Here is a 12,030-nt window from a genome sequence, read left to right as displayed (position 1 = left end):
CGTAAAAAAAAAAAAAAAAAAAAAAAAGTAGCCTTACTTTTCTCTAGAATAGTCTCTAGACTTCTTATTGGCCTTGACTCATGGGTTTTATGCATATTTTTAAAAGGGGAATCACTGCACTCATGTTTAACAGAATAGATCAACATCATTACATTTAATTTTAAATATCTTGTACTAGATTAGCTCTTGAAAACTCTAGATTTTGGCCAGTTCAAAACAAAATCACCAATAGGTAAAGATACAGAATTTAAGAAACTAGGGAAAATAAATATTCAGCCCAGTAACCCCTTTAACATCCTTTCAAGATGGTCTTTAATCAACAGTCATTAAGAAAAAGTCTCTAACAGTTTGGCGGTTCCTCAGAAAACTAAAAATAGAACTACCATATGATCCAGCAATCCCAGTACTGGGTATATAATACACCCAAACGAAAAGAAATCAGTATATAGAAGAAGTATCTGCACTCCCATGTTTATTGCAGCACTGTTCACAATAGCCAAGACTTGGAAACAACCTAAGTCTTCATTAGCAGATGAATGGATAGAGAAAATGTGGTACATATACACAATGGAGCACTATTCTGCCATAAACAAGAATGAGATTCTGTCATTTGCAACAACATGCATAGAACTGGAGGTCATTATGTTAAGCAAAATAAGCCAGGCACAGAAAGACAAACATCACATGTTCTCATTTATTTGTGGGATCTAAAAATCAAAACAATTGAACTCATGGAGATAGAGAATACAAGGGTGGTTACTAGAAGCTGGGAAGGGTAGTGGGGGAATGGGGGAAGTGGGGCTGGTTAATGGGTACCAAAACATAAAAAGAATAAATAAGATCTAGTATTGAATAGCACAACAGGATAATTATAGTCAATAATAATTTAATTGTACGTTTAAAAATAACTAAAAGAGTGTAATAAAATTGTTTGTAGCACAAAGGATAAATGCTTGAGGGGATGGATACCCCATTTTCCATATGTGATTATTACACATTGCATGCCTGTGCCAAAATATCTCATGTACCGCATAAATACATACACATACTATGTACCCAAAAATATTTTAAAAAATTTTTTGAAGAACAAGTCTCTAGAAGCTTGCTATGATTTTGTTGACTTTCAAGTTAAGTTGCTAAAAATATTTCTCCTGTATTTGTTTTGTTTGTTTGTTTCTTTGTTTTTGTTGGAGACAGAGTTTTCACTCTGTCATCCAGGCTTGAGTGCAGCGGGGTCATCCTGGCTCACTGCAACCTCCACTTCCTGGGTTAAAGCAATTCTCCTGCCCCAGCCTCCCAAGTAGCTGGGATTACAGGTGTACACCACCACACCCGGCTAATTTTTGTTTACTTGTATTGTACTGTTTTGTTTTGTTTTAGTAGAGATGGGGTTTTAGCATGTTGGCCAGGCTGGTCTCAAACTCCTGACCTCAGTGATCTGCCCACCTTGGCCTCCCAAAGTGTTTAGGATTACGGGCATGAGCCACTGTGTCCGCTCTGTTGTTTTTTACTTCATAAATACTTGTGTGTTATCAAAAAAAATGTATTAGGCCATCCTCTAACATTAATCTTCTAAAGCCATTCTTTGGTACAAATAATTAAGACTTCTCTTTTTCCTGGGCTTATGGGACTTATTTCAGATCTACTGAATAATTTGTATTATGATTAGATTGGATGGGTTTGCACTACTATCCCTTAGCGACAAAACCTTATGGAACATATTTTTCCTCTAATTGCATGATCCCCAAATAGCCCAATGAATAAAGAAACATTAGTTGGTTGGGCATGGTGGCTCACGCCTGTAATTCCAGCACTTTGGGAGACCAAGATGGGTGGATCGCCTGAGGTCAGGAGTTTGAGACCAGCCTGGCTAACATGGTAAAACCCAGTCTCTACTAAAAATACAAAAATTAGCTGGGAGTGGTGGGGGGCGCCTGTAATTCCAGTACTTGGGAGGCTGGGCCAGGAGAATCGCCTGAACCCAGGAGGCAGAGGTTGCAGTGAGCCAAGATCGTGCCACTGCACTTCCAACCGGGCGAGAAGAGCGGAACTCCATCTCAAAAGAAAAGAAAAGAAACATTAGTTGTCTGGGCATTTTGTTTTCCCAGTACAAAACATCAGGTAAAGGGTTTCATCTGGAAAACTAAAATTCTCCCCACCTCTTACCTCATAGGTAAGAAACAGCTGTGGATATTAGATGGAATGAAACGTCAGACAGGAAGGATCATGCTAGTTTCCCTGAATTCTGGTCAAGGTCCCAAGATTGAAATGAGTTGTTCTTAGAGCTGTGGGAGTGGATATCTGAAATTACTCCTTTAAAAGCTGTAGGAGGCTTTGGAACTATGAATGGTAAAATGAAATGGTAAAATGTCAACTTGCAGAAAATTAAACGTTTCAAATCTTGACCTTGGAAAAGGTTGATTCCTGAGCAACTACAGGAGGGAAAATCACAGCCACAGTGGACTCAGGCAACGAAGGTCATCTAAACACAAAGCCTAAGAGCTCCCCCAAACAGTAGAATGCTGAAATAAGGAAACAGCAGGACAAATAAGTCTTAATTCCAGCGCTACTGGATCCTAGTCACTTAAATTATCTAAAAGCCATTGAGCCCACATAATACAGTGATTTAGCATCTGGGCTCTGGATAGTCTAGGTTTCTAGTGCTAGTTCTATCATTTACCACTGTGTGAACTCAGGAAGCTCAACCTCTCTAAGCATCATCTGTAAAATGGGGCTAGCAATAGAACTTAACTCTCAGGATTGTTGTGAAGAGTCAATGAGTGAATATGTGCACACTTGGCACATACTAAATGCTCAATAATCGAGCTTTTTTTTTTTTTTTTTTTTTTTTTTTTTTTTTTTTTTTTTTTTGAGACGGAGTCTTGCTCTGTCGCCCGGGCTGGAGTGCAGTGGCCGGATCTCAGCTCACTGCAAGCTCCGCCTCCCGGGTTTATGCCATTCTCCTGCCTCAGCCTCCGGAGTAGCTGGGACTACAGGCGCCCGCCACCTCGCCCAGCTAGGTTTTGTATTTTAGTAGAGACGAGGTTTCACCGTGTTAGCCAGGATGGTCTCGATCTCCTGACCTCGTGATCCGCCCATCTCGGCCTCCCAAAGTGCTGGGATTACAGGCTTGAGCCACCGCGCCCGGCCGCGAGCTCTTATTATTACTCCCATGAGCTGCTGTGAGAACACCTGAGATAAAAGATGTGAACATGCTGTGAAGAACACAAACGGCCACACAAATTCAAGGTGTTGCTGGTTTGTTTAGTTTCCCAGTAGACCTACCTTGGTAGCTCACCAGAGATCTGGATGAAATCGCAAACTGTATTGAGAAAGATATGCCTTCTATAATCCTGGTAGTACCTGCAACTTGTGTTTCCAAAAGTTATTTCTTCTTTGTATGTGTCTGGTGAGGTGAAGGCCTAACGCTGCTGGCAGCCATGCCCCTAGCCGGAATCATTGCCAATTATTTTAATAAAGCACAGATCCATTCCTCACCCTTGCAATTGAGAAATGCTGGAAAGGAGAGAGGAGTAAGAGAGTCATATTCCTTACTTCTTCCTTATTCTACCTTAGACCCTACCCCTCTTAGGTTCTCTGGCCAGTTGATTAGCTACACTTTAAGTCATTCCATAGATTTATGATGCCTGTTCTTACATAATCTAAATGATAGAACCAGCACTAAAAACCTAGACTGTCCTAGTCAGGAGTTACAAAGACCAGCTTTCTGCCTGTGCAGAGATTAAACCTAGTATTATATGGGGAATTGGACCATTAATTGGGGTGGTTTAATTTGAAACGAAGTGGATTCTGCTACTTGAGAAATATTCTTGGAAGAAAAAAAAAAAAAACCCAAACATTCTACTCACTGTGAGAGTGTAGAACAGAGTAAAAGGATGGGCTTATAATTTAGGAGATGCTTTGAGTTTCTGCATGAAAGATGTTATCAGAATCCAAGAATTTTTGTTACTCAATAGCAATCCTATCAGAAGGCCAGCTTTTTCTCAAGGCCTGGTGGCATCAAGCAGCTTAGACTCCAGAGAAAAAAAAGCATTACAAACAAGTTTTCTGGATGAAATGACACATGGAGTTTTATAGAGTTTGCAAAATACATGATATTTTGAAAAGTACTCCTGAAGCTGAGCTCCGGCTTAAGAGAAGAAACCAACAATGAGTAAGATTCTATGGAAGGAATTCTGAAGAGTTGTGAGAATATTTTCCTTTTCTCTTAACATGGATGACCTTGTGTGTATATACTGTCGTTGACATCCGTAAACATTTATTGAGTGACTACTTAGTCAACAAAATAAATGTACTCTCCTATCTGTATCCCTGTAAAACACTCATCCTCTTGTAGTCTCTGGGGGAATCTCAGCAGAGGGGCATTTTCCTCAACTTAATCCTCAGAGAAAATCTGAAGCTGCCCTCATGTACTTTCTTGCCACAAGAAAGGCACTGTCTAGCAGCATGCATCCCTCTTGGCCTGATGACTAAATCACAGCAAAAGTGGCCCATATCCTTCTACATTGCCTTCTCCTGCAATCCTCTAAAGGGGAAGAGATGACGGATAGGGAAATGTTAGGCTGTGTGTAGGAAGAGATCTTTATTGTTTTTTAATCATCCCTCAACTCCCCAGTACCATGTCACAGGTGAAGATGAGTAGGTGGACAAAAATCTGTTAATTGGAACATATCTGTACCTGTTTGCAAAGCATTAAGAAAAGTACATTTTGATCATGAATTGCAATAATTAGCAGCAAGCATTACACTCATTGTTAATGTTACCTCTGTTCTAGGCAGAGGTCAACATTGCCTCATGAATGAGTGACTCAGCATTACAAAATAGTGAGGTGTCTCTTCTGCAGTTAAATTTGGCCTTCTCTGAAGTAATGAAAACAAAGTCCCCAGTAGGAAAGCAAGGTTGGAGAATAATTTGGCAGGATATCATAGCGATTACCGCTATTTCATAATCCTTGTGGTAGAAACTGCTAATTGTCGACCAAAATCTTCTCTGCATTTCTTCTGGGCATATGCCACATGCCACCCTAAGATTGCACTTTCCTAACTCCTTGAGACTAGGTACAGTCATGCGGCTATATTCTCAAAAATGGAATGTGAATACAGTACAACTCCTGGATCCTTTGCTTAAAATGAAACTGATGCTCTGAATCTGGTTTCTCTTCCACCCTGATATATCCAGGATTCATTTTTGACCACACAGATGAGGACAGGGCTCCTTCTGGGGGGTTGCCAGGGTAACAAAATGAGAGAAGCAAGAGTGCTTGAATGTCCGTGTAAATTCAAGCCACCCCTGAACCTGCTGTGCTCACTTAAGGACTGTAATTCAGGAGGGAAATACATTCCTCATGCATTGGATTATTCTCTAATTCTATTTTTGGACCTCTTTGAGAAAGCGTCTTTGACTTTACCCTGATGCAATATATTTTTATGTAATACAGTCATGCAATGAAGAACAACTTTTTGCTCGGTGATGGATCACATAAACTATGATAGTCCTATAACATGATAATGGAGCTGAAAAATTCCTACTGCCTAGTGACATTGTAACCACCACAATGTTGTAGTGCAACACATTGCTCATGGGTTTACGGTGATGCTTTGTAAACAAACCTACTGTGCTGCCAGTCACATAAAGGTATAACACAGGCCACGCACAGTGGCTCACACCTGTAATCCCAGCACTTTGGGAGGCCAAGAAGGGTGAATCATGAGGTCAGGAGTTTGAGACCAGCCTGGCCAACAGGGTGAAACCCCATCTCTACTAAAAAATACAAAAAAAAGTAGCCAGGCATGGTGGTGGCATCTGTAATCCCAGCTACTCGGGAGGCTGAGGCAGGAGAATGAATCACTTGAACCTGGGAGGCGGGAGTTGCATTGAGCCGAGATGGCGCCATTGCACCCCAACCTGGGTGACAGAGCAAGACTCCATCTCAAAAACAAACCAACAAAAAAGGTGTAACATAAAATTATGTGTAGTGCATAATATTTGATAATAATAAATGAATGTTACTGGCTTATGTATTTACTATACTTTTTATTGTTATTTTAGAGTGTACTCTTTCTACTTACATTAAAAAGTTAACTGTAAAACAGTCTCAGGCAGGTCCTTCAGAAGGTATTCCAGAAGAGGGCATTGATATTATAGGGGATGACAGCTCCATGCATGTTACTGCCCCTGAAGACCTTCCAGTGATATAAGATGGGGAGAGAGAAGACAGTGAGATTGATGATCCCGACCCTTTGTGAGCTTAAGATAATGTGTAGTTTGTGGTCTTTGTTTTTAACAAAACAATTTAAAAGTTAAAAAATATTATTAACTAGAAAAAGTTTACACAATAACGTATACGAAGAACAAAATATTTTGTAGAGCTATACATGTTTGTGTTTTCAGCTAAGTGTTATTACCAAAAAGTAAAAAAAATTAATAAATTAAAGTTTATAAAATTAAAGTCTATGAAGTTACAGTAGGCTACGGTTATTATTGAAGAAAGAAATTAAAAATAAATTAACTGCAGCCTAAATGTGCAGTGTTTATAAATTCTCACCACTCACTCACTCGCTGACTCACCCAGAGTGGCTTCCAGCCTGGCAAGCTTCATTCACAGTCAGCGCCCTATTCAGATGTACTGAAGACCAGAGATTTTCACCTCAAAATATGGCACCCTGGTATGCTGATTATTTTAAATTAAAAGCCACTGGAGACTGGCAGGCACTGGAAAAAGCTTTACTCTGATACTCCCTTATCTGCCTAAAGTCCAGATCCACTAAAGAAGAAAACAATCAACTGTGTTTCCTTCCCTGAGTTCTCATTAACTTAGCTCATGCTGCAGGAAGAAAGACTAAAGTCTGTCAACACATCTGGACAGACATTTTTCACAAACCATGATCTGTTCTCCAAGCCCGACAGACTTTGCCCCAGACTATTGTATGTTCTCCAAGTCTATTCACTTCCCCTAAAAATCATTTATAATCCCTCAATTACTACATTTCCCCCATCTCTTCCTCCTTATGAAGAAGTTTATATAAAGATCTGAATCTTCTTGGGTTATTGGATAATCATTCTCATGCAATTCCCCTGTATTACGCACATTAGAATACATTTGTATGCCCTTTTGTCATAGGAATCTGCCTTTTGTCAGTTGATTTTCAGTGAAACTTCAGAGGGCAGAAAGCTTTTCCTTTGCCTCTACAGTACTATTTTTTTTTTAAATCTCTTATATCATATTTTTACTGTACCTTTTTAATGTAGAGATATGTTTAAATATACAAATACTTACCATTGTTTTATGATTGCTTATAGTATTCAGTACAGTAACATGCTGTACAGGTTTATGGCCTAGGAGCCACAGGTCATACAATATAGACTAGGTGTGGAGTAGACTATACCATCTAGTTCTGTGTCAGCACACTCTGTGATGTCCACACAGTGATAAAGTAGCCTAATGATGCACTTCTCAGAAAGTATCCCCGTCAATAGGTGACACACGACTATGTATCAGTCCACATACTATAATTATATATATACACATACTCATTTTATATAACTGTATCACAAATTACCACACACAGTGCCATAAAACAAGACAAACTGGTTATCTCCTGTGTTCTGTAGATCAAACTTAGGTGGATTCTCTGCTCAGGGTCTCTCCAGGCTGAAATTAAGGTGTCGACTATGTCATCTAAGGTTCAGGTCCTCCAACAAGCTCTCATGTTGTTAGCACATAACGTCCTTCCTACCATAGACTGAGATAAGTTACCTATTTTCTTGCTAGCTGTAGGCCAGCAACCACTCTAGGTTCCTGATGGCTGTATTCAGTTCTTTGTCAAGTGGCCACCGTAAGTAATTCACAACATAGTACTACTTCCTTCAAGCCAATAGGAGCACATCTCTGGCTTTTTATTCTCTGTAAATATCTGGAGATATTATTAGACCCACCTGATTAGGTCAGGCCCTCTGTGAATAATCTTTCACTTGCCATATTAGGTAATATAATCACAGGAGAGATTACTGTCATATTCACAAGTTCTGCAAACACTCGGGAGAAGATTATACAAGGCTTGTACATGAGGGAGTGGGATTCCTGAGGTCATTTTAGAATTCCGATACCACAATCATACGTTAATACACATATGTGATATCAACACATGTGATACATAATATAATAACGCAACAATGATGGCTTATTACTGAGTGCTTACTATGTGATAGGAACCCACAAACCATTTTATCTGCATTTTATGATTTAATCCTCATGACAAATCTATAAGAGATAATCATAGTTCCTATTTCACAGAAGACAGGGGTAACTGAGGCTTAGTAAAGTTATTTGGCCAAAGTCATATAACAAGTGGCAGAATCTTGATTATATCCAAGTCTGTTTCTAGGCAGCATGGACTTTGGAGTTGGACATACTCATTGTCCATGCTCCTACTATCCTGTACTTCTTTGCAGCACTTGTCACAATCCTAATTAAATAATTATTCTGAAGTAAATTGGTCGTATTTGTCTCCCCAGATAGATATAAACTTCATCAAGACAGTTGTATCAATTTTGAAGTACATTCAGCTACATATAACAGAAAGCCTGGCTAACAGTGGCTTAAACATACAAACATTCACCTTCCCCCTCTAAACAAAAAGTTCAGAAGTCTTGGTTGCTGGCAATGTCTCAGAAGCTCAACCGTATTAGGATGTCTCTTTGACTCTTTTGATCTTTATTTACTTCATGGGTTCAAGATGGCTACTGCAGCTCCAGCCATCACATCTAAATCAAGCTGGAATAAAGGGAAAGGGATTAAGATAACCGTATCTCTCTAATTTTAGCAGGAAAGCATTCATGTATCTGTGGACATAAATGTGTTGCTTAGAATTTCAAGCTGCAGGGGAAGCTGGGAGAGTGAGATTTTGCACAATGTAATTGGGGGAAAAAGGTAGGGAAGGTATTTGGTAAGTAAAACATAGTGTCTATCATAGGCAGGGACTGTATCTGTCTTGTTCATCATTGCATTTCCAGCATCCAATTTAGTGACTTCTACATAACAGGCTTTTATTTTATTTTACTTTTTTGAGACCAGGGTCTCACTCTGTCACCCGGACTGGAGTGCAGTGGTATATGGATGGCTCACTGCAGCCTCCACCTCCTGGGCTCAAGCAATCCTCTCACCTCAGCTTCTCAAGAAGCAGCTGGGATTATAGCTGCATGTCACCATGCCCAGCTAATTTTTTAATTTTTTGTAGAGACAAGGTCTCACTATACTGCCTACACTGATCTCAAACTCCTAGGCTCAAGTAATCCTCCTGTTTCAGCCTCCCCAAAATGCTGGGATTATAGGCTTGAACCACTGTGTCTGGCCAGTAGGCTTTTATTTATTGTTGAATAAATGCCTGTGAAATAGTGCATGTGCTAAATGTTTTCCACAGTGCTTGGCACACACTAGGTAGTCAATAAATGATGACTACTGGTAACTACATTGTTTAAAGACCCCAAATTTGTGTGTATTCCAGCACTACTTTGGTTGATTCAAGAATAAGCACTAACAGTTAATTGTTCTACTGCCCTATTAGACACAGAAAAGCTTGAGGGGGCCTGCTCTGGGGTGGAGAGGTGGGAAGTGAGAATCTCTGTAATAGTCCGTTTTCACGCTGCTGATAAAGACATACCTGAGACTGGGTAATTTATAAAGAAAAAGAGGTTTAATGGACTCACAGTTTCACATGGCTGGGGAGGCCTCACAATCATGGCAGAAGGCAAAAGGCACATCTTACATGGCAGCAGGCAAGACAGAATGAGAGCCAAGTGAATGGGGAAACCACTTACAAAAGTGTCAGATCTCGTGAGACTTATTTACTACTATGAGAACAGTATGGGGGAAAACGCCCCATGATTCAGTTATCTCCCATCGGGTCCCTCCCAAGATACACGGGAATTGTAGGAGCTACAATTCAACATGAGACTTGAGTGGGGACATAGCCAAACCATAATAATCTCCTTCTAGCCACCCTCGGTGCTTTGCAGGCTAAGGCTGGCCAGGAGGAGCTAGCGCTGTAACAATTGCTCAGCTGCAGCTTGTGCAGCTCGGTTAACACAGCTAGTGGGAAGGGTGAATGCTTAAAGCTTGCTTTCTTTGAGTAAAGAGGAAAATAAAATTAAATTAAATTAGGAAAAAAAAAAAAACCTGCCCTGATGATGGAAAGACTTATTTGCCTGAAGCTGAGGAGGGGAAAGAACTTTAAAACGTCTTTGCCACCACCCTCTTCTTGGCAACATTTTGACAAGTTTGCTGATCTTCAGCTTACTTTTCTTTCTCCCCTCCCTGTCCTCCTCCTTGCTCCTTTCCTTATTCTTCACTCTACCCCTCCCTCCCTCTGCATCTGGCTGCCTCTCCCTCTCTCCACCCTGAGGCCAGGCAACCAGGTATGTTTAGATTGTCAAGTGAAATATACATTCCAGATTCTGCTTTCCCCTCCAGACCTAGAAGTTGGACACACCAATATGGCAACAATGCAAGAGCTACATACAAGCTGCTTCCCTCCTCCCTAAACATCCAATGTATGACCTGAATCTCTGGATTTGTTTGCTAGGGTTGCCGTAACAAAGCGCAAACTGGGTAGCTTAAACAACAGAAATTTAGTGTCTCACGGTTTTTGAGACTGGAAGTCCAAGATCAAGGTGCTATGAAGAAGAATCTGTTTCATGCTCTGTCTTAGCTTCTGGTGATTTTCTGGCAGTCTTTGGCATTCCTTGATGAATGGGTGCATCACCCTAATCTCTGCCTTCATCTTCACACCATGGCCTCCCTGGGAGGGAATATGTATCTAATTGCTCCTTTTTATTAGGACATCACCATATTGGATTAGGGCCCATCCTAATCACCTCATCTTAACTCAATCATCTGCAAAGATCCTATATCCAAAAAAGATCACGTTCACAGGTACTAGGAGTTAAGACTTCAACATCTTTTTAAGGGACACACTTCAACTCACAACAGTTAAGAAATGGTATATATGTCCCTTTGATTAAGCAAAGACCCAATAGTGATCTTTGGGCCTCCTGAAATGTTCAGATTACTTCCAGGATCAGATTACTTCCAGGATCTTAAGCAAGAATCAATACCTGTAAAGAAAGTGGATATATAGCCTCTACATGCCAGACATTGTATTGGAAGTTTAGCCATGGCGATACTGCTAAGTAGATGTTAACAGGCTCATTTTACGGATGAAGAGACTGAGTCTCAGGATAGTTAGAGACCATACCTAAAGTCAAGCTCAGCTGGGGAGGGATGGATCCAGGATTCTAATCAATGTATGTCTGATTCCCAAAACTGTTGGTGCATTTTTTGTCTCAGAAAAACATAATCTTTGTACCTTTGTGGCTGAAATCAGCAGTACAAATTACAATGGCTGTACATGAAAAAATGAGACTCTGGACAAACCAGAATTTTAATAAAAAGAGAAAAATACGACCCACAGTGCTGAAATGGCACTTCATTGATTTGCTAATGTTCAATTCCTTCAGGTACATCACGGTTATACCTGAAGTGAGTAGGCAGTGGTAAGTTTCAAATGTTGTTAAGAAAAACGTGGGTCGATGTTTTAAATAACTCCTTAAGACTTTTAAAATGTGTATTTTTGCCCTTTGGGGGCAATTGCAGATAAAATTAAGGAAGCAAAAAATCTGAGCCTTGTCTGCATCAATACTAAACACACTTTAGGAAAAGGTAGACGTTGTTGAGATTTTGATAATAGCAGAGTTTTTTTTTTTTTTTTAAGTGTCATGTTTTAAATGACTCTTGTGGTCTAGAAAATGTAGATTCCTCATCAAACTATTTAATTGAAATCTTCTTAATACACAGGTTAAGTCACATTAAAGAGAAGACGAAGAATCTCTTTAAATCACTTTGCTGTAATAGGATTTTGTGGATAAGGAACTAATTTAAAACAAATGGGCCGTTGGCTAGATTTAGACATTTCTGTCATACAAATTTCCGTTCCATATCTATTTGCAGTAACA

General features: G+C 39.9%; 1 long non-coding RNA gene across 9 annotated transcripts in view; it reads right to left on the bottom strand.

The window, feature by feature from the left end:
* The window catches only part of LOC108529336 (uncharacterized), a 68,334-nt gene that overhangs the window by 15,268 nt on the left and 41,036 nt on the right, over positions 1-12,030 (bottom strand). For 5 of the 9 annotated variants that reach the window (XR_001885502.1, XR_001885504.1, XR_001885498.1 and 2 more), the window contains exons 3-5: positions 6,090-6,203; positions 3,286-3,516; positions 2,167-2,285 (exon numbers count right to left, since the gene is read on the bottom strand). This is a non-coding gene — a long non-coding RNA (uncharacterized LOC108529336). The remainder of the gene's footprint in view (positions 1-2,166; positions 2,286-3,285; positions 3,517-6,089; positions 6,204-12,030) is intronic. The other 4 variants (XR_001885501.1, XR_001885503.1, XR_001885499.1 and 1 more) reach the window with 4 other exon arrangements.

This window comes from Rhinopithecus bieti, unplaced genomic scaffold, assembly GCF_001698545.2.
Source record: "Rhinopithecus bieti isolate Rb0 unplaced genomic scaffold, ASM169854v2 scaffold_5924, whole genome shotgun sequence".
NCBI lineage: Eukaryota > Metazoa > Chordata > Mammalia > Primates > Cercopithecidae > Rhinopithecus > Rhinopithecus bieti.
This window is presented reverse-complemented; position numbering and strand designations above follow the sequence as displayed.